The 22,926-nt window shown below is 44.5% G+C and overlaps 1 pseudogene; it reads left to right on the forward strand.

The window, feature by feature from the left end:
• The first annotated feature begins 263 nt into the window (after positions 1-263).
• Positions 264-22,070, forward strand: LOC141989340 (pinopsin-like; annotated as a pseudogene).
• The last annotated feature ends 856 nt before the right edge of the window (positions 22,071-22,926 follow it).

Consider the following 22,926-nt stretch of genomic DNA (forward strand, 5'->3'; position numbering starts at 1 on the left):
TGTTTTATGCCATTCCCAAGAAGCTGTCAGGCAAGAGTTAAAATTTAGCTAACAGCTAAGACAGAAACCGCAGAACAAGCAGGAATGCTTCAATTAGCATTTCAGTAGCAAGGACACTGACAACTGTAAACAATTGATAAGCTTACATGGTCAATGCCCGCCCAGTAACGCAGCTCTTAAAACAGAACAAACCCTCCCTTCACAGCCCACCGGATATCTGTAAGCACTCATCCCTACCCCCCACACCCAGCCTCCTTCCCCCACAAGGTAGTCATAGATGTTTGATGCAATTAGGATGACCTCTATATGTATGTACTGTTCTTATTTTTATCTTTTGTCAGGGTTCTCTCTTGACTTGTAACAATGTCTGTTTCTGTATGTACAGATAAATGCAAATGAATTGATAAGAGAATGTATATAACTGGCCACGGTGGCACCATATTTTTGAAGCTGCTTGTCAGTCTTCCTGGTACCGTAAATAAACCCCCTTCAGTATTGTCTGTGCCTGCCTGATTCTTGGGGAAAAGAATCTTTTTGCCTAACAAAGCATTAAACCATCTCACTGGATTACTTTACCTAATGGGTAAAATGACCATGTTAAACAAAGATTAGTTTCTCCTGGCAGAAATACTAGTTGCCAGGATTTCTACTTAACCCGTGGGTGTGAGAATACTTTATATACTTGGAAGCCAAGAGAGGTTGTCTGTGTCAGCTATGGTATAATTATATGCAGTGCACACAAACATTCATTGAGAAGTTAATTATTGTATCTAATATGTTGCAAAGCAAAGTATTCCAGTTTAATAGGTATGAGCTTGTACAGCTGATGAAGTCTGAGTACAGAAGAACAGCAGAGTTACAAACACCTTGGGAATGGAGGTTGTTCGTAACTCTGAAATGTTCGTAACTCTGAACAAAACATTATGGTTGTTCTCTCAAAAGTTTACAACTGAACATTGACTTAATACAGCTTTGAAACTTTACTATGCGGAAGAAAAATGCTGCTCTCCCTTTATTTTTTTTAGTAGTTTATGTTCAACGCAGTATTGTACTGTATTTGCTTTTTAAAAAAATTTTTTTTTGTCTCTGCTACTGCCTGGTTGTTTAATTCTGCTTTCAAATGAGGTTTATGGTTGACTGGTCAGTTTGTAACTCTGGCGTTTGTAACTATGAGGTTCTACTGTACCTCTAAGTCCCGCTTTTCTTCTACTATTGGTGCATTTGCTGTTTGCCATTGAGTTAGGTAGTTCTTACTATACTGAAGTAACACGGATGTCATGGTAGCCTTTAAATGTCAAATAAACGTACTCCGTAACAGCCAGACGATTGTTTTTTTTTTTTTTTTGTAATTACTTCTTGTCTCTGAAGGCAGCCATTTCAGCCTTTTTCAGTGTGTGACAGGGAATATGACAGGGAACCTCTTGTCTGTGGTATTTGTGTTGGAAAGACCCTAATAGAAAGAAATATAGCATAAAAAAGGAAATATGCATTAACATATGATTTCCCCTTGCAATTAAGAGCGAATGCTGCCCTTTGAGCCCAGCCCACGTTACCAGGCTGCGTGCTGGGAAAAGCAGAGGAAGTTTGGGGTGTGTGTTGATCCAAGATTGCACTACAGGCTGTGGAAGAGAAGCAGAACAGTAAAGCCCATGGCTGTTCTGCATTGCATGAATGGTGGAGATGAATGGCTGGATGACAAATCCACTGCCCTGTCCCCATGTTGCTCCCTTTCTCAGCTCTGCTCTGCTGTGTGAAGGAGGCCCTCAGATCCTGTCTCGCTTATAGCAACGCAATGGCTCTGCTGCAGTTAGTCCATGCACCTGTGCAGAGGGGGTGGAGGGAGAGAATCATCTTTAATTATGAAAAAATGTGCTACTAAGAAGCTTTAAAGGACTTAAAGTGGCCAGAGAGTACCTTAAATTCAAACACAGGCTTATTTAAACACCAGTGACAGAGCAATAAATAAATTTCCATTGATTTCATCATTTGCTCCTAATGATTCAAGCTTCAAAAGATGGAATTTGCCCTAAGTTCAAAGATCCAGTGGCTTGTTATCCAACATACAGTTACTTCAAATGCCAAATGATAAAAAGAATCTAATTAAGTGTGACTTCAAAGCAGCTGGTGCAAACAATAAGCAAAAATGGAAAAAAGAAAAAAATAGCAGTTGGATGTCTATAAAGATGGAGTGAAAGTAAAACGTGCTCTTTTTTAATGTAACAGGAAAGAAAACTATAGCTGAGGTACTGAATAGATAAAATATCATGAAAATGTAGAGAGACATAAACCCATTTTTTTCCATATCCCAGAATATGAAAGACAGAAACTTCCTTTTTACACTGTAAATAACTATTGAAACATAGTTCGTTTACCATGGAGAACAACCAATACAGAACTCTCTAAGGCAATGTCTACACTGCACACTACTGGCGGTGGCATGTAGGGTATGTAGCTATGCATTGCAGTGAAAAGCATGCGTCCACACTGTGGCATGTAGCTACACGTGTCCATGAAAGGATCCTGTGCAGGGAGGCAGTGGGGAAAGGCTCCTGCAGGGGAAGCTGTCAAAGGCAGAGACTTTCTCTACTGCCTCCCCTCTGCCAGATCCTTTCCCCACTGCTGGAGCCTTTCCCTGTGGTGGGCAAAGACTCCAGTAGCGGGGAGGCAGTGGGACATTACACTGCTAAAAGTAGCAGCGTAGATGGGAAAGGCACTGCTTGGGCGTGTAGAGACCCATGCAGGGCACATACCTACAGGGTTCAGACATGTCTTTGTTTTAGTTGCCTAAGCAGTGCCACACCGTTTACACTGCTATTTATACCTGTGCTGAGTGGGGGTGGCAACGTGTAATGCATATAATCTATGTACTGCCCTAAAGAGTGTGCAGTGTAGACATACCCTAAATGTAGTTATATACACATAGGCACATACACCTGCAACCTCACTCCATAAGAAATTCCCTCATTAAAACGTATTTGTTCCATGGGGGGCCACTCAACTACCACGCACTAAACACACTGTACATAATAAATACACACACAAAAATTATCTGAAAAGAATATTATTAAGGTTGCAAAGTCAAGCACTCATAAAGTTAGGAAATGCCAGAATTAAGGTTACCTGTGCAACCTTAATTTGTGCTTGCCCATTATGATATGGTCTTTAATTACACAATCACATACTATTTTTTGAATAGTAACGTTAGGGAATTTAGAGCCACAGAAACTTCAGGGAATTTGGCTGGACAGGTCTAGCAGGTTTCTACTGAGTGTGTGCAAACTGCAATTTTTCAATTTAGCCAGATTTGGATTGCTTTTTCACGGGCACAGTCAAAGGCACACCCCCGTCAAATGTCAAGTCCCTGCTCCAAAACAGGAGCTTCTCAAATAAAAAGTTGTCAGAATTTTTTCTAACATGGGCAAAATAATGTATTTTTCATTAGCCTCATTCTCTAAAATGGCTGAACTGTTTTGGCTGAAGTTTCCCAAAACCTTCAGCCTGAGGCAGATAGCCACTATAGAAAATTTCAGCAAAAATGGTTGAAGTTAGGCAAAGTTACAAGCAGCTGAAAACAGGGTTGTATAATGGGAAATGTCTGGAAACATTAATAATAGGAAGTGTTACCAGCCCCACCTATAGTAAATATTTAGTACTTTTTATCTGTAGCTATCCATATATTTTATAAAAGTGGGTAAATATTGTTTTCTATTTTACATAAATATATAGCGCTAGAATCCATCTCTGACACATAATATATGCATTAGTTTATAAACACTGTAGACAACAAATGAAAATATGACCCACAGAATAAAAAAGCCATCTCCCCAGTAATAAATCAAGATGAATATAGTATCATGTAACTACTCAAAGTCATTGGTCATACAAAAGATTGCTGAAAATGTAACTAAAACCAAATGCCAGCTCTGTTTCTCAACACCAACTCCCCAAACAACCAGCTAACTGCATATACATATGAAAACCCACACAGAAAATATAGTGTAACTCCTACTGGATGAAAGGGATGGGGGTAGTTAAAAAGGATAATCTTCCTAGTTCTTACCAACAGCTGCTATCTTCCAGCATGTTAGTGTATCACCATAAACAAGGGAAAATAACCTCAGGCAGGTTCCTATTATTGATATTTAAAAAGCTAACAGTGGCATGCAAATACAAAGCTTACTTCAGGAGCAAACAATATGAAAAATAAAGGGAGGGAGGCACTCCCTTACTTGTACTCTTGCTTGGGAATGTGTATGTAATATTCTGAAACGTGTAGGTTTTTCTGATTATCTGAGGGGAATGTAACTACACAAAAAGATCATACTAACCCCGGTAAGCACTTTGTGTAATCTCCTCCATACAGGGTTGAAGAACGCAATTGGTGTTACAAAAAGAATAACTTACTGTTCCTTTAAAACAGAATGTTCCCAAAGCATTTTACAGAATAGAGGGAGAGCTTGCCACCAGAACTAGCTAGGTCTGAGGTGGAATGCTAGAGTTAATTAACACATGCCAACACTATGCTACAGGAAGTGCAGAGGAATATCATCTTTCAGTTGAAACTTCAGGGGAATTTGAGGAGGAAGAAAGAAGTTACCCTGCTGGGAACTAGCCAAAACAAATTCAATTAGTGGACCATTAAAAATCTGCCGCTGTCATTCCACAGAATCAGTATGCCCCAAAAAGTCCATGAGAAATTAAAAAAGATTGTAAATAGTTCTGTAGTGTTCAGGGCTAAATGTAGGTCATGCACTTGGGCATTGACACCAATGTAATTTCCAGTGCACTGTGCTGGACAGCAAAGACATTTATTTTTAAGCAACCAACCCTGCAAACCCTTGGCATGAGGAACTATCCTTGATAGCAGCAAGACCAACGGATAGAGGGCGTACAGCATTGCTCTGGCATAGAGCCATCTTGTGGACCCTCCAGGTATCTCGTAGGAAATATGCTAGAGAAAGACTAAGTAAGTTGTTCTCAACCTATTTGGGCTCAGGACCCATTTGTAAATGTTTATGGCCTGTTGCGACTCAATAAATAGACTGTGGGTGGAGCCTCTGGGGCAGAGCTGTAACTAGGCATTTTAGCACCTGGGATGAGCAAGCATATTTGCACCAACGACCAGCAGTGATGCGTGTGGGGAGGGGGGAGCATGCAGGATCACATGCCCCCCCAGATTTTTTGGTTGTGTCCCCCCAACCCAGACAGGCTGGTTGGCTCACTGAGGTGACTCAGGGAACGGAGGTAGTGCGCCTTCTCCAAGCACCTCCATGTGGGACTGGCCCGAGCTCGCTGGCATCGCCAGCCCGAGTCACCCCATAATCTTTGCACCCTTGGCAGCTGCCCTGCTCTGGTTACGGCCTTGCCCTGGGGTAGTTTCGGTCAGATCCTGTCTCCCAGGGAGGTGTGTGTGTGTGTGGGGGGGTGGGGTTGGTTCTGCCCGGCACTCACCCCACAGTGGTGGTTCCTGCAGCTCCTGTGCTGTGGGTCTGGCTGGGCTTGGCTCTCTGCTCCGGGCGTTGCAATCTCTGGTGCTATTAATAAGGTTCAAAAATAATGTCATAAGGAGAGTAATGGATTAGCTGAGTGCTGGCTGGTGTTATATGCAAAGACAACAAATGTCCCAATCTTGTTGGTTTTCACTGACTATGATTCTAAGCAGAGAATGAATGGTGCGGTTTACTTTCCCCACACCCCATTTCTCACAGGATGGGCAACACTGGTCCTCACCTTGCTTATCTGGAGATGTCAGCAAACCTTGTCTAACAACCATGATTCAAGATCCTTCTCCTGATCACTGCAGATGTAGTTGGGGGGGCTGAACTGCAACACTACATGGTTCATCAGTGCCCCTGGAACTGACTCAGTCTTTTTATTCTTCAGTGGTTATGCCACCATGTACTTTGAGAAGGTGTTATGCACTACCAACAAACACCGATTTTCACCGGGTGTTTCTGGTAGAGGGCCTTACAAGTCAATCTGTATGTGCTCCCAGGGTTTACTAGATTGGGACATTTCCCTCAAAGGAGTTCTGCCTCTTCTTGCTGCCACTTTCCTTTCTTGACAGGTGCCAGGAAAGTACACAGTCCTTAACATCTGCAGCCAGGCTCAGCCAAAAAAATCAGTTGGCTACATGGCTCAGTGTCTTTTCATACCCCAGGTAGCCTGCTAATGACACTGCAGTACCGCTCTCTGTCAGCTTGCTGGCAAGACAAGCCTGTTACCTTCATACATCACCAAGTTGGTAACCAGAGCCCAGATCAATGGATAATCGTTCCTGAATGGCATTGAACCTCCCCAGGCAGGTTCTCCTTCTGTAGCTCTGTTGGCACACCAGACATAACTCAGGGTCCTTAGACTGTTCTTGCCAGATGTGCTCACAAGACCAGCCTGAGTCTATTCTCACTGCCTTCCCCCACTGAGCGCATATACAACCACATTTTGCTTTCCAGGTTTATGGTGAACTGTGAATGTATATTGAGAGAGTTTGTGTATCAATTTCCAAAGGCCTCCTTCTGGGCGGTGCTTCATAAGGAGCCACTGCAGCGCACTCTGGTGTGTGTACACTGTGAATTCCGTACCTGCTAAGCAGGGACAATGGGCCTTGAGGGCCTCCGCAATAGCTAAATGCTGCATTTCTGTAGCTGAGCAATAAATTTCTCTCTCTTTTAATCTGCAACCTTCAAAAGCCACTACGCAAACTGAGTTAATCAATTTGTTCAAATGTAAATCCAACAGCAAGTTTTGAGGCATCCCAGGTTACCATGAATGGACAGGATGGAACTGGGAATTTAAACGCAGCATGGTTTAGCAGTCCTTCCTTCAGTAACTCAGATACTGTTTGGTATGCCTCCATCCAGACAAAATTGCCCTTAGTTAGGTGGTATAATGGTGCTGCCCACTCTGAGTATTAAAAAAAAAAATCTCCTCTACTATTCCCAGGGGCCTTCAAGCTTCTGTACCTCCTCCAGGTTTGTATAATGTTCAGTTTCTGGGGCTCCAATCCATTTTCACTATACATCCTAGGAAGGTAATGTGACTCCTGGCAAACTGACATTTGTGCAAGTTTAGACCCTAACTCCTTAAAAAGCTTTAGAATCCTGTCCATGTCTACCAGTTATTTCTCCCATGTTTTATGGAAACAAATGAAGTAATCTAAGAGTGTGAGGATGTCTTCAGTTCTCACAGTTTGGGTCAGATAATTTACTCCATACTGGAACTGTTTCCCTGGTATATTTACTACACCTCTGGTGCATTCATGAGACTGAAAGACATTCTGCAGAATTGAAACAGTCCATAGGGCGTCACAAAGGCAGAGTTCTCTCAATCCTCAGGTGCCACTTTAATCTGATGGTTTCTAGACTCCAAATCAAAACTGCTAAAATATGTTGCTCCTGACATTGTGTCCAGTGTTTATTTTATATCATAAACATCTGTTTCACAGCTTGGTAAATCTGTGGGCAGAAGAATAAGGCCCTAAAAAGAAGGGCCTCATGTTCACATCATTATGGATATTATATATGGGCCATTGTGAAGACAGTTGCTTACTGGTCAGTCATGGGATGGCCCACTGGTTAAACATGTAGGGTGAAATCTTGGCCCTGTTGAAGTCAATGGGATTTTTTACATGGACTTCAATGGAGCTAGGATTTCATGACCAACCTGATGGCTTTCGTGCTGGCCAGCTCCACATTGGATATCATAATGAAACATGCAGCAATGGGAATTAAAAGACCTCTGAACAAGATAACACTGCTTCAGTTTGATATCAATTCATCCAAAAGGATGGATTTACTGGATAAGTAAATCCTGCCAACACAGGATATGCTGTAAAGAATGGCAGATGCTTATATTCACTCATCAGTGACTTCCTGCATGATAACCTTAGTAATGAAACTGACAGGAGTGCCAATTAACTATCTACATGTACTTTGCCCTTTCTATATATGCCTGTAAAACCCTGACTCATTGTCAAGAGGAGACCAAAGGAAGCAAAGTTGTACAATGCTGTCAATAAAAGTCTGCTCTCATGAAGTTTATTTGAGTAGCAGAATCTGAGTGTCACAAGATATAACTCTTAGAATAATTAGTTAAATGCAGCAAGCTACCTCTGTTCTAAAAACAGATGCCACATCATGCTGATAAAGGGGAAACATGTTTTGTTGCAGTTCTTTAACTGGTAGCCAGATGTGGTTATTAGTGCTTTTCTCGTAGTTAAAGCTAACTCAGCCTAATCTATGCATTGCTTTCCAATTCCCAGATTTTGCTATGGAGATATAAACCCATCTGGCCCCATAGTATTTACCAGTGAAGTTTTGAGATGCAAACTTGAGTGCAAAGTTTATAATACTTGCACCTGAAACATTAGAAGTATTCTCAAAGTGTAAGTTTTTGAATTTTGGTAGCAGAAAACTGAATTTTGAAACGAAGTATGACATAAATCTGGAACTCTAAAGTCATGGCTCCAACTGCAAATGCCACACAGCCCACTTATGCACATATAAGGGTTTACGCTCAACTGGCATAGTTAACTGAAGTCACTGAAATCAATGAAGCTACTCTGATTTACACTGGCTGAGGAACTGGCTATAGTATTTTGTATTACCCAACCATATATAGTGACCTATGTGCAGTGTAGTCAAGTAACCATTAAGTCGGGAATCATCACTTTGACCTTCTTGACACCTGTGCATTGTCATTCTCAATGGCATCATTGGATTAGCATAGTATTTTGCATTGAAGGAAGCAAAGATAAATGCTCCAGAAGGAACCGTAGCAAGGTTGGCAGGGAAATACTCTCCATTATGCAAGATTTGCTAGGATTACACATCGTTAGATTAACCTGTTTTCTTTAGTGCTAGATTAAGAAGAAAATATTGGGGGGGGGTGATGGGGATGGTATTTTTTTAGATGAAAAGACAGGTGAAGATACAGTTGACACAGTAATTGTCTTTCTGCCATGTGACAATTTTCTTCGCACACTTTTTAGCTTGAGTCAAAGAGTATCCTGGAAATTATTACAATAAAGATGACCTCTGAGTTCCTCTTTGGTGCTGACAGTGACTATCAGACACTATTTTATTGATTGTAATCTTATTAGGATACTTGGTTAGTGCACTTAAGAACATACCAGAAAGGCAAGTGAAAGAAGACAGCTGTGAGTTTAATTCCATTGTTTTACCTCTCAAATATAAAACATAGCACCACATATGATGCAGGGACCCCTTACTGCCATCTGGAAGAGGCCACATGGGATGCCCAGGATGTAACAGGAATCCCGTGGGTTGGATCTATGCATAATAATTCACTAAAGAGTAACGTGAGGTTTTACCAAGAGCCAGTAACCCAGTTATCACCATAGTCACTGTGACATGTATGGATGGATCATATTTAAGGAGCTGTGTTCTATTCTGAAAATTATGTTCTTAAGGCAGGTAAGCAGCAGGTGACATGTCTTAGACAGGTTCCTTTTAGGCAGGGGGTTACAGATGCTTATCGCGCTGTCTGATCATTGTGCATTGTGCGCCTCCCTGTGTATGCCTATTTGCATAGAGAGCCAGATGCTGGTTAACAGACAACAAAATCTATATGTAAGAAGTATAAAGGAAAAAACAACCAGACAGGGAGTGTCCTGTTTATGAATAAGGACAATGGATTGTTCTTATATATCTACGGGTGCAGACAGACACCCTGGATCTTTCACTGAAGGGCAAGTTGACAGAGTGACTTGTCTCATGAATGGAAGATTACAGCCAAGTCTGGCTGTAAAACGCTTGGAGGACTTTGGCTGTAAAACGCTGGGTGAGCATTGTTCTATAAAGCATGCAAGTAGCTAGTTAAGTAATTCTAGGTTCTAGAATGCATCTTATGATTTTATTTTATGTGTAATCATTTATTTCCAATACTTCTACCTGCTATCACTTTAATAATCTCTGTTCTTTGTTAAATAAACTTGTACTTGTTTTCCTATAAACATATCTAAGTGCTGTGTGATAAGATGAGTAATGATCCAAGATAGAACTGGTATGCTGGGATGTACTGCTTCTTCCAAAGCAACAAATCTGTGTATGCTACTAGTGTCCAGTGGAACAGGGGGTGACCACTCCAGGGGGCACTCAGAGGGCTGGAGTTTGCCTATCGCTAACCTATAGAGAGAGAGCAGGGCCTGCGTAGGCCTAGAGGGGCATGCTTGTGTTACCTGTGGCATGTAGAGTTGCGGAGCTGACCCCCAGCAGGCACAGCTGAGGCTCCTTCATGCTAAGGGCAGGTGGTAGTGAGGTGCCTCACAGCCCTGGGTCCCCCTGGGAAGCATCACAGTGTGTACGAAGGCCTTGTTCGTATAGAAGTTGAACCATCTATTGTGTGAACAGTTCTAACAAAATCTCCAGTTCTCCATTATGGGCAGATGCAGAATAATATTACTGTTGTAAATGACCTAGCTGAGAGCATCACAATGAGACCCACCATTTTCCGTAGATCTGAATATAGCATTTTGGCATTCTTGATATTCCTTGATGTTGTTTTCAATATTTAATAATTTGTTGGTGATGACAGTTACCTTAAAAAACCCTATCAACATATTCATTCTAAATCTCTCCTTTTTAGATCTCATGATATTTCTGTGTGGCACCACTATAGTTACAGCTAGAAACTACCATGGATATTTCTACGTGGGACATAAGTTCTGCAGTTTCCAAGGATTTGCTGTCAGCTACTTTGGTAAGCAACAGCCAAGTGACATGCATCCTCCTCAGTTCTAATACATGAAATTTTGTGTGTGTTGTGTTAGGTTAGAAAAAGTCAACCATTTATTGTGGTTAAAGAGTCCAAAAGAAGGATTAACCTAGCAATAGTTTTACAGAGCTAATTTTCTGTTAACTTAAAAAAAAAAAAAGAATTCACAGCTCAAAAATATAATTTTCTAAACAGTGAGACCATTAAATGAATGGAATGCTGTAGGGCTAAGTAGGATTGTTATAACACTGCTTAATGTTTGCTTTCCATCTCGAATTGTGACTCCTACTCTGAATCTATTAACCATTCACAAAGGACAGATTCTGCCAGCTTTTTTCATGCTGAGAAACAAATTACTTGGTGAGGAACTCCACTGATACCTGCAGTGATGTGGGCTGATATATTCCCATCTTGGATATCTGACACCCTCTCTTATTGTCTGTGAAAGAAGGTATTGTCAATACTGGTTAGTATTAATTTTTTTAATAAGTAAATAAAACTAAATACAAATCTAATGTATTCATGCCTCAAAATATCCACTTTTAATACAGTGGGTAAATTTAGTGGGAGGGATAATAGCTCTTTACAACAGTAGTAAGAATAGCAAAAAAATGTTCACTTTACTACAAATCTATCCTTTCCACTAAAGGGAAGAAAAGACCAACCAACCAACCAACCAACCAAAACCTCTAAACCAACAACAGTAACCCACAAAGAACCAGAAAGTCAAGTGAAAAGTGCCATATTTGACCAGGAGACCTGAATGTCTGATCTTTGTTAAAGAAGATTATATTTTAGCCACTAGTTTAACGACACATCAAGCAAAATCAAGATGATACTATTGGTCTGACTAAGTGGACCATGGGTCACCCAATGAAATTAATAGGCAGCGGGCATAGGTGCTGACTTCCCCTCTTTCCCATGGGTGCTTGACCACTCTTCCCCCAGCCCCGCCCCCACTCCACCCCTTCCATGAGGCCCTGCCCCTGCCCTGCCTCTTCCCACCCCTTCCCCAAAGTCCCTGCCCCAACTCCGCCCCCTCCCTGGCAATATTCCAACTCCTTCTCCAAATCCCAGCCCTGGCCCCAACTCTTCCCTGCCTCCTCCCCTGAGTGCGCCACGTTCCGCTCCTCCCCCCACCCCGAGCGTGCTAATGCTGCAAAACAGCTGTTTGGCAGTGGCCGGGCGGGAAATACTGGGAGGTAGGTGAAGGAGCGGGGACGTGGTGTGCTCAGGGGAGGAGGAGGAGGTGGAGTGGGGGTGAGGGGAGCTTGGCTTCCAGTGGGTGTAGAGCACCCACTGATTTTTTCCCATGGGTGCTCCAGCCCCAGAGCACGCATGGAGTTGGCACCTATGGCTGTGGGTTTAAAACAACAATAACAAAAATTAAGAACTTCTTCACACAAAGCAGTCAACCTGTTGGACTTGTTGCCAGGGGATGTTTTCAAGGCCAAAACTATAATGGGGTTCAAAAAAGAATTAGATAAACTCATGGAGGATAGGTCCATCAATGGCTATCAACCAAGATGTTCAGGGGTACAACCCCATACTCTGGATGTCCCTAAGCCTCTGACCATCAGAAACTCAGACTGGACCACTGAATAATTGCTGTTTTGTTCATTCCCTCTGAAGCCTCTGGCATTGGCCACTGTCAGAAGACAGGATACTGGGCTAAATAGACTATTGGTCTGACCCAGTGGTGAGCTGGAGCCAGTTCGCACCAGTTTGCTAGAACCGTTGTTAAACTTAGAAGTCCCTGTTCCGCGAGGGACAACCAGTTCTAAAAGGCCTTCTAAATTTAACCGGCCAAAAGTGGCGCCTTAGGCGCTGACTCCATGGGTGCTCCAGCCCTGGAGCACGCAAGGGGAAAACTTGGTGGGTGCAGAGCACCCACCAGCATCTCCCTGCCCCACCCCCAGCCCCAGCTCACATCTGCTCCGCCTCCTCCCCTGAATGCGCCGCCCCGCCCTGCTTCTCCGTCCCGTCCCGTCCCCCCCCCCGGGTTCCCGCGAATCAGCTGTTTGTGCGGGAAGCCGGGGCAGGCTGAGAAGCAAGCGGCGGCTTCCCGCTCAGGCCCAGGGAGGTGGAGGTGAGCTGGGGCGGGGGGGGGGGCGAGGAGGGCTGCCCGCGCCACAGCAGATAACCCGGGGGGCGCGCAGGGCCCGCTCCCCACCCCAGCTCACCTCCACCACCCTCGGCCTGAGCGGGAAGCTGCGGCCTGCTTCTCTGCCCTCCCCAGCTTCCCGCCGAACAGCTGATTCGCGGGAAGCCGGGGGACGGGGGCGCGGAGAAGCAGACCGGGGCGGTGGGTTCAGGGGAGGAGGCAGAGCAGAGGTGAGCTGGGGCCGGGCGCGGAGTGGGGAGCTGCCAGTGGGTGCTCTGCACCCACCAAATTTTCCCCATGGGTGCTCCAGCCTAAGGCACCACTTTTGATGTGATCAGTGGGGGAGCGGCCGCTCCCCCTGCTCCCCCCCAGTACATTCCTCCACCCCTAAGAGCCAGAGGGCCCTGCCGGATGCTTCCTGGGAGCTGCCCCAGGTATGCACCGCTGGGACTCCCCACCTCACCCCCCGGCAGGTGCCTCTGGCTCTTAGGGATGGAGTGGGCACCCACTACAGTGGCCCATGAGACCCTCCTGTCCGGTTCTGGGGGCAGTCAGGGGACAGGGGAGGGGGGTAGATGGGGCAGGGGTTCTGGGGGGCGCATCAAGGAACGCGGGGGGGTTGGATGGGGCAGGAGTCCCGGGGGGCGAGGGTGGGCAACGATCCCCTCGTGGAGTGAGGAGGGAACCCGTTGTTAAGATTTTGGCAGCTCGTCACTGGTCTGACCCAGTATGGCCATTCTTATGTTCTTAAAATGTCTTAATCTCATATTTTGATTAATAATTTCTTATGGGCTTTTTTGGGTTTTTTTCACACTTACGAGATTTTCTGTTTAGAAAAAATTGCTACATTCTCGTGATTGATAGAGATTAGTACACACCAGGAATGAAATCCTGGCCTCATGGAAGTTAATGGGAGTTTTGCCATTGACTTCAGTGGGGCAAGGATTTTACCCCAGATACTTTAAATCTTTCAGTAATGCCTTGCTATGAAACTTGGAGGCTGGTGTATGAATTAACCTTTAAACATTCTGATCTGATTGTTGCTCATATTATTTCTTGTAATTTGTCAAGTGTGGTTTCTCTTTGGTCCCTGTCTTAGCCTATGAAAGACACAATGCGGTATGCTAACTTACTGGAGCTCTAAAGTTCAGTCTAAAGAGAGGTTACCAGCTACTTGTTTTCATCTGTCTCATCTGGGCAGTGTCACCACTCTTTGGCTGGAGCTCTTGTACTCCTGAAGGAGTCCAAATCTCCTGCTCCATTAGCAGGGAATAAAGATCCTGGAGCAACTGTAGATGGCAGATTGTCTACTTCGTAGCCTGCTTCATTGTTCCTATACTAATCACTGGATTTTCTTATGACAATGCCTTCAGTTCATTGCATAAGGTAGGTTTCAATTTATGCTTTTGCTGACTGTTTATAGTACCTTGCTCTTTCTGTACAGGAATTCTTAACATACAGCATAACCTACCTTGATTTTGACTCATTGAAATGGTTGATTATTTTTAGGTCTGATTAAATATTTTCAAAATTTAGATTAATTTTTTGTGCTTTTTTTTTTAAATTTGATGAAAGTTTTTCAGGAAAAAAATGTGTGTGTGTTACGTTTTTGTTTTGTTTTTTTTTGCAAAATATATTCCGCATTGTTGATCAGCTCTATTTATTTTGTTGTACAACTCTTTCCATATATCATTTTATTTCTAGCTTATCTGAATCTCTTTGACGGGGAAAATAGGCTGCAAAACTCACGAGAACAGGGCCATTTTATAATATTGCAGCTTGTGAAAAGTTCTCATAGAAGCCCCTGGTTCCTCAACACTCTCACAAGTATTGGTATGGAAGTGGGCGACCCTGGACTTAAATCACCCAATCTGCATCTGATGTATAGATTCACTAATAGAAAAAAAACCCTTGGAAATGACCTTTGTGCTTTTTTAGTGATGTGCAAACTGGACCTGAAATGGCCACACACAAAAATCAGATTTTTTTTTTTACTTTAGAAATTGAGATCTTGTGTATCAAGGAATACTTTATGGCAGCTAAGAAGTGAAATTACGGCATCATAAGATCCCAGAGACAAAAAGCTGAGCAAACCCAGAGGGGAAGGGAATCTTAGGGCATATCTACACTAGGAAATTAGGTCGAATTTATTTAAGTCAACATTTAGCCTCTGATTTTACAAAGTCGATGCTGCATGTCCCAACTATGCACATTCTGTCAGTGGAGTGCATTCTCACTACCATGGCTAGCATCGACTCAGGGAGTGATGCACCGTGGGATGCTATCCCACAGTTCCTGCTGCCAATTGGAATTCTGAGTTAGGGGGAATTCTGATGGGACAAAAACATTTTTGCGCGTTGTTTTGGGTACATATCGCCAGCCTCCCATGATGCACTTGCCTTCTCCCTCCCTCCCTCTGCCTCCTCTCCCCCTGAAAGCAATGGCAAACAATCATTTTCACGCCTAAGACTGGGTTACTCATGCAGACACCATAGCATGGCAAGCATGGACCCCGCTCAGCTGTACACTGTTGTTGTGAGCATCACAAACACCTCGTGCATCATCCTGCAGTATTTTCAGAGCCTAGCCAGGAGCCGCCTCGCAGAAGAATGTGATTCCATGCAAATAGCCATGCTGAAAGCCATGGAATGGAGCAATTTGCACGTGCTGGTGGCGGCAGCCGGGCTTGTTGACACGATGGAATGCCGCTTCTGGGCCCGGGAAACAAGCACAGACTGATGGGACTGCATAGTTATGCAGGTATGGGATGAGAAGCAGTGGCTGCAGAACTTTCAAATGCGTAAGACCACTTTCATGGAACTTTGTGAATTGCTTTCCCCAGCCCTGAAGTGTATAAATACCAAAATGAGACCTGCTCTGACAGTTGAGAAGCGAGTGGCGATAGCCTTGTGGAAACTTGCTACGCCTGACTGCTACCGGTCAGTCAGGAATCAGTTTGGTGCGGGTAAATCTACCATAGGGGCTGCTGTGATCCAAGTAGCCAAGGCAATCAATTCACTTCTGCTAAGAAGGGCAGTGACTCTGGGAAATGTGCAGGACATAGTGGATGGCTTTGCTGCAATGGGGTTCCCTAACTGTGGTGGGGTGATAGACGGAACACACATCCCTATCTTGGCACCAGACCACCTTGCCAAAGAGTACATAAACCACAAGGGGTACTTCTCAATGGTGTTGCAAGCACCGGTGGATCACAAGGGCCGTTTTACTGACATCAACATGGGATGGTCGGGAAAGGTACATGATGCGCACATCTTTAGGAACTCTGGTCTGTTCAGAAATATGCAAGAAGGAACTTTCTTCCCAGTCTGGAAAATTATCATTAGTGATGTTGAAATGCCAATAGTTATCCTTGGAGACCCAGTCTACCCCTTGCTCCTGTGGCTCATGAAGCCGTACACAGGTAGCCTGGACAGCAGTAAGGAGCAGTTCAACCATAGGCTCAACAAGTGCAGAATGGTGGTAGAATGTGCCTTTGGACATTTAAAGGGGCACTGGAGCAGTTTACTCACTAGGTTAGACCTCCGTGAAAGCAATATTTCCATTGTTGTTGCTGCTTGCTGTGTGCTCCATAATATCTGTGAAAGTAAGGGGGAAAAGTTTCTGGTGGGGTGGAGAGTTGAGGCAGATTTCCTGGCAGCCCATCTTGAGCAGCCAGACACCAGGGCAATAAGAAGAGCACATCGAGGTGCACTGTGTCTCCGAGTGGCTTTGAAAACCAGTTTCATGAATGATCCAACACTGATGTTACAGTTCTGTGTGTTGTTCCTTAGCAAGCTGCCCCGTTGTTTGCATGTACTGCCCTGTAAACTAACCCCCCACCAACCACAGCGTGCACAGTGAATAAAGAGCCTCTTGTCCTCAGTTCATGAATTTTTATTATGCTAACAAACACTGAACAGAGACAGCAATGAATAGCAAAGATAACCTGGGTGTAAGGGCCTGATAACATAGCGGGGAAGGGGCAAGGACAAATAGCTTATGTAACCTTTCTGCCAGGTGGAGCCAGCAGCAACAAGGGCCAGGTTCAGTATCTAGGGGTTCCTTTTCAACAATACAACACAAAACTGGCTCAAGCCCCCACCCAGTGACCTGGGACAATTACACACCACCCCCTGGCCACCTCTAAGGGGCAACACTTCCCCTCTCGCAAGCACAGAGTCTGAGTGTAGCAAAAACTTTTAATAAAAGGAGGGAAATAACTCAGATTAATTTGGGAAAACATCGCAACTAGGGTTCATAAACACGAGCAAAAGACCCATCCCCAAGTAAGTTGGGCAGTGTCCCTTTCCCCTCAGGGTCTTAAGTCCAGAAACCCAAAAATCCCTTTAATGTGCCCATCCCTTCTCTGTACCCCACTCACAGTTGCTGTCCTTGGCCAGAGCAGCCCCAGAATTCAGAGGTTCACCTGCAGAGTTCACCTACAACTGTGTGTGGAAGGCAGGTGGGTGTAAGGAGGCACCTTACATACTGAACTGCTCAGGCACTCACTTGTTGCCTCAACAGCCACTTGCCACACCTCTGCGGGGCTCTGCTGGGGCCCTCTCCACCAGCCACCCAGTTAGCAACTTGCCATGCCTCCCCAACAGCAACCCTGCTGGTCATGCCTCTCTGCTACCTGCCTGCTCACCAAGATGTCTTCAGGCCTCCCTGCCCCACTTAATGCAGCTCTCAGTGATTTCAGCTGTTAGGGGGGGAGCCTCACTGCTGGTGCACACTCTCTAGCAATAGAGACACTATCCCAAAGTAGGTCTAATACTTAGACTTACATATCAGTGATTTTAGCTCTGCAATGTGTAACAAGACTCTCAATTGAGTCTAAATTAGCTCTTTTATTATACCATGGAGAGAGGACGGGTCAAATGGTGTCTGGGCACCTTAAATAGAACCCACACCACAAGTACCTGTCCCTACCCTCTCTCCACTCATTGAGCTTTGGAACCCATGTCCCCTGCCTAGCGAGTGCTGTTCAGTTGAGGGTGAGTCCCTCCATTGGGGTATGCCCGGTACAGTTCTGCTGCCCTCAGTTCACACAACAAGGATAGCGACCCTTTATTACTCCTGCCCCAATAACAAGGAGACTGGGGATCCAACACCAGCCACAAGTGATCATTTGGGCAAGCAGTCCCATCATGCTGAGCACCAAGGCAGGGTGGGTGTGTCCGTGCAAATGAGATCAGCTTCTGAAGTCTTTTTCCACAGCTCACCACTAGAAGTCTGGGAGAGCTCTCTCCTGACACTGCTTACACTTTATTGCACTGTCTAGCAATCAAAGCTGTGGGAATAAGAGCCTTCTGCTCCATGAACCATCCCCTGAAGTTGAGTTCAAGGGATCACAGAGCTTCTCCCCTTCTCCGCCCCGCCACCATTCTAGGGTGTCTGGGAGAGGAAGATATGGAACTTGGTGAGCAGGGCAGCTGATTCATCACCGATCACACGTTTGGGGGGAGGGATAGCTCAGTGGTTTGAGCATTGGCCTGCTAAACCCAGGGTTGTGAGTTCAATCCTTGAGGGGGCCATTTAGGGAACTGGGGCAAAAATTAGGTATTGGTCCTGCTTTGAGCAGGGGGTTGGACTAGATGACTTGGGGTCCCTTCCAACCCTGATATTCTATGATCTAGTTGCCTTTCCTGCACCTCAAACGGATGCCTCAACAGTTTGCTCCCCCATAATCTGCAACATTTCCTTTTGCGTGTTATGCTCTTGTTCCCTGCATGCTTTCCTGCCCTCTTGGTTGGTGCGCATGCTCTCCGACAGTGTAAGCCTCCATGCATTCAGCTGGGTCCTATCAGTCTTAGAGGAATGCATCAAATCACAGAACATTGCGCAACCTTGTCAGCTTTTTTTGCCTTCTAATCTGGAACAGCCTTTGTGCTGGTGTGGAGGAAGTACCCACAGACAAGGTTGCAGCTGCAAGGAAAAACATACATTGTTGAAAACAGAAGGTTAACTCTTGGAATGAATGAAACCCTTCACAGCAGTAAATACATTTTCTGAGGTACATGGCCGCATTTTGTCTTTTAAAAGAAGCGCCTACCAGTAAGGTACAACACATGGCGGAGCGCTGGGCAGCAGATTTCGGTTTGCAGGCAAGCATGGTAAGCACACAAGAAAGGGTAGGCGGTGTCAGGGCACACCTGGGAAAATTTTTTGGTAGGGAACCTCTTGGCACATAAACAGGCTTTTCCGGGGAGCACCCTTTGCATAGCTGGACTGGCCGCCACTGTATCCCAATTGTTTATCTCAGATTAAACATTAACCACAATTGCATTTAACCCCTGTAGTGTTATTACAAGTGTGCACTCACCAGAGGTGCCTTCCCCGCCATCACAGTCCTGCACCAGTGGGTCGTGGAAGGGGATTGGCTCCAGAGTTAGGAAAAGGTCCTGGCTGTCGGGGAGAATGGATCCTCCACTTGCCTGCTGCACATTCTCCTCCTCCTCCTCTTCCTCATCAACAGTGTCCTCCTCGTTGTTGCCTGTGGCCGCCTGGGGTCCCTGGGAGGTATCCACGGAGAGTGTTGGGGTACTGGTGGGGTCCCCGCCTAGAATGGCATGCAGCGGCATGTTTGTGGCTCAGAACCAGAGCAACTGTTCGCCTCCCTTGTCTTCTGGTATGCTTGCCTGAGCTCCTTTATTTTCACACGGCACTGATGTGTATCCCTGGTGTAGCCTCTGTCCCCCATGCCCTGTGTGATTTTGGCATAGATGTCAGCATTTCTTCTGCTGGTTCAGAGCTCTGCCTGCACAGACTCTTCTCCCCGCACACCAATCAGCTCCAAGGTCTCCGGTATGCACCACGCTGGAGCGCGTTTGCAGCCCTGGGCAGGCATGGTCAGCTGTGCTGGTCAGCTCTCCATGCTGATCAAACAGAAAATGAAATTCAAAAGTTCCTGGGACTTTTCCTATGTACCTGGCTGAAGTGCAGTGGAGTTGAAAGTGCTGTCCAGAGCGGACACATTGGAGCACTCTGGGACACCTCCTGGAAGCCAAACCCATTGAATTACACAGCATTGTGTCTACGCTATCCCTAATTTGACCCTGGAAGGTCAACTCTAGCACTACTCCTCTCACCGAGGTGGAGTACAGGCATCAATTTTACAAGCCCTCTAGGTTGGCAGAAAGGGCTCAGTAGTGTAGACACGCACATTATAAATTCTACCTAACATGGCATATGTCAATCTAATGCCGTAATGTGGACCAGGCCTTAGACACTTTTTGATTTTGTTTGGAGTTAAATAGGCACTAAAAACAATCAAATTGGAAAAAACATTGCCATTTGTTAAAGATTCAACCCCCCCTGCACCTTCAGTTAAGGTGTAAGGCCTCATAATACACATACTCTAATGCTCCTCTTCAGCAAAATTAGGGAACATCAGAGTTGATATTAAAAAAAACTATTAAAATAAAAAAGGTCCTCCTTATACATCACAAAGAAGCAAAAAAGGGCACAAACCCAATTTAAAAAAAACAACAAAATTTCACGTTTCCACTAAAGAAAAAAAATATTTAAAATAGCCATCAACGCATTGTCAAAATAGTAACAGGAAGCTTCAGTACTGGAATAAAAAGAATTTAAATATGTGGTGGTTTTTTTTTTTTTTTTTTTGTGGCAAACAAATAGGAACATCAACATTGTAACAAAGTATTTTCACTCAGAGAAATTCGTACATGCAAGTGTGGGGTCAATACTACAGTTAAGCACTTATTTTAAGCTGAACATAAACACGACATCAGAACTGAATGAAGCAGAAAAGAGACGGAGTTGTAACTAAAATAAAAATATTCTACCAACGTTGAAAGATTGGCTGAGACTCACAAGCTTTGTTTATGGCACTTCTGATGACTAACTTTTATAGTCGGCAGACGATGCCATCTGCAGTACGCCAGCAGCATTTCTGTTGCCATAAAAGAAAAGCAAATGTACTGAAGCTGCCAAGATCATATAACACTCACACTACACATAAAATAATGCATTTTCAAAATTCATTGCTTATTTGTGAAAGTATTTCCTACAATTTCCAGCTACAATAAAACACTGCTTAAAATATAGGAAAGCTGTTTAAAATGGAAAAAATGGCATTGTGCCTGAAACTTGAGGGAATAAGAATTCTTGGGTGAAATTCTGGTCCCACTGAAGTGAATGGAAAAAAACTCCTATTGATTTCAAGGGAGCCAGCATTCTAGTTCTGGTATTTAAATTTTGTTTACAAAGGGCTAGATGTAGAGCACTTCTAAGATCAGAACCAGGGTGTTCAAGAGAGGAAGGAAGGTCTTGTGGCTAAGGATTTGCCTTGCGATCTGCATTCAGTTCTTAGTGCTGCTGTGCATTTCCTGTGTAATGCTGCCCTTGTTACTTAATCGGTCTCTGCTTCAGTTCCTCATTTGTGAAGTGGGGATACGAATGCTTCCTTTTTTCCATGCTTTATTTTTCTTGTCTACTCAGGGTGTAAACTCTTCAGATAAGGCACAGGCTGCAGTAACATTTAAGTGTCTAATGCAATGGGGCCCTGATATTAGATGGGGCACTAGTTGCTACTGTAATACACAAATAATATTGCTATTAGTAGTCAGGCATATTAGAAATAATAAATTAATAAGGTCACCAGCCTCAGCATGAAAGAGCTGAGCAGCACTCCTTCTGGAATTATTTTGTCCTCCCCACTAATGACAAATTAATCATATTTCGTTTGTTAGGACTGTCCTCCTCACTAACTAATTCACAGCGATTCCTGCCCTTCTGATATTGCTCCCTACTTAATACCCTGCAGTGAAACTAGAAGAACTTTTAAGGTTATTTATAGTACATATGTAGGTCATTATTTTGAAATGTAACTAGTGTTTTTAGATGTCTCAGTTTTGGGGCTTTGAGACACCTTATAGGGGCCTAATTTTCAGAGGATGGGAGCTCCTGAAAATTAGGTCCATGTTAGGAATCTTACACTGGGCATCCAGAAGTTGAGAGAGTTTCGAGCTGTGGTGATGGTACTCGCTATGGTGATGGCTTTTCTGATCTGCTGGTTGCCATACGCTCGCTTTCCTGCTGTTGTCCTTGATCCAGCACATACCATTTCACCTCTAGCTGCAAAGTCCCAATGCATTTTGAGAAGACCCCAGTCTTGTTTGCAGCCCAATCATATGCCTTTGCTTCAACAAGCAGGTACCACACTACACATCAGTCACTTAAACGTTACGCATACGGAGGCTTGAACTGAAGGGTGGCCTTGCTGTCTGGTGCTAATGATCCAATCATTTGGTAACTCATCTTTTTATAAAGAGGTTAAGTGGTTCATTACAGTGGGGCAGTAGTACCACGTCAGTTATTAAATAATCTCTGTATCTCATACACACTCCTGCTTTCTCTCTCTCACACACACACACACGTCACTCCCGCCAAGGAGCCCTACTCCTTTGCTGAAAGATACAGGCGTCAATGGGAGTGCTTGAACCCGATGTGTTAATCAGTCCTCACGTAGGCTACGTCTACCGTAGGAGCTAGGGGTGTGATTCCCTCGCTCCTGTACACGTACTTGCGCTAGCTCTCCCTGAGTAAGCGCGAGTGTACGTAGCAGCGTAGCCACGGTAGCATGGAGGCACGGCTGAGCTGGGCTGAGGACATATCCACCGATTTCAGGCCTATTTGTCCTCGTGCCTTCGCTGCCACAATGGCAGCTACACTGTGTACGCTCCTGCTAGTTCAACGAGAGCTAGCGTGAGTATGTGTACATGAGCAGGGCAAACCACATGCCCTGGGTCATGCTGTAGACATAGACGACGAGTGACACACATGCTGTGCAGAGGGCCGCACAAGGCCATGCACAAATAAGTCCCACTTAAGGCTCCAGTTCTGTAACTGACAGCGTGTAGGTGAGTGCTTATGCCTTTGTAGAGCTCCATTGTTGACTCAGTGTCCACTTGTATCCTAAGTTACTACTCAATGTGAGTAAAGGTGGAAGGATTTGACCCAAAACATTTTACAGTTTTAGCTCGATATGTGATTTTACATCCCACTTATTTCTGTCTTCTGGTTGACAGAAGTAGTTACTTTAGCAGTTTATTTTAAATATTACC

This window comes from Natator depressus, chromosome 1 (assembly GCF_965152275.1).
Source record: "Natator depressus isolate rNatDep1 chromosome 1, rNatDep2.hap1, whole genome shotgun sequence".
Classification (NCBI taxonomy): domain Eukaryota; kingdom Metazoa; phylum Chordata; order Testudines; family Cheloniidae; genus Natator; species Natator depressus.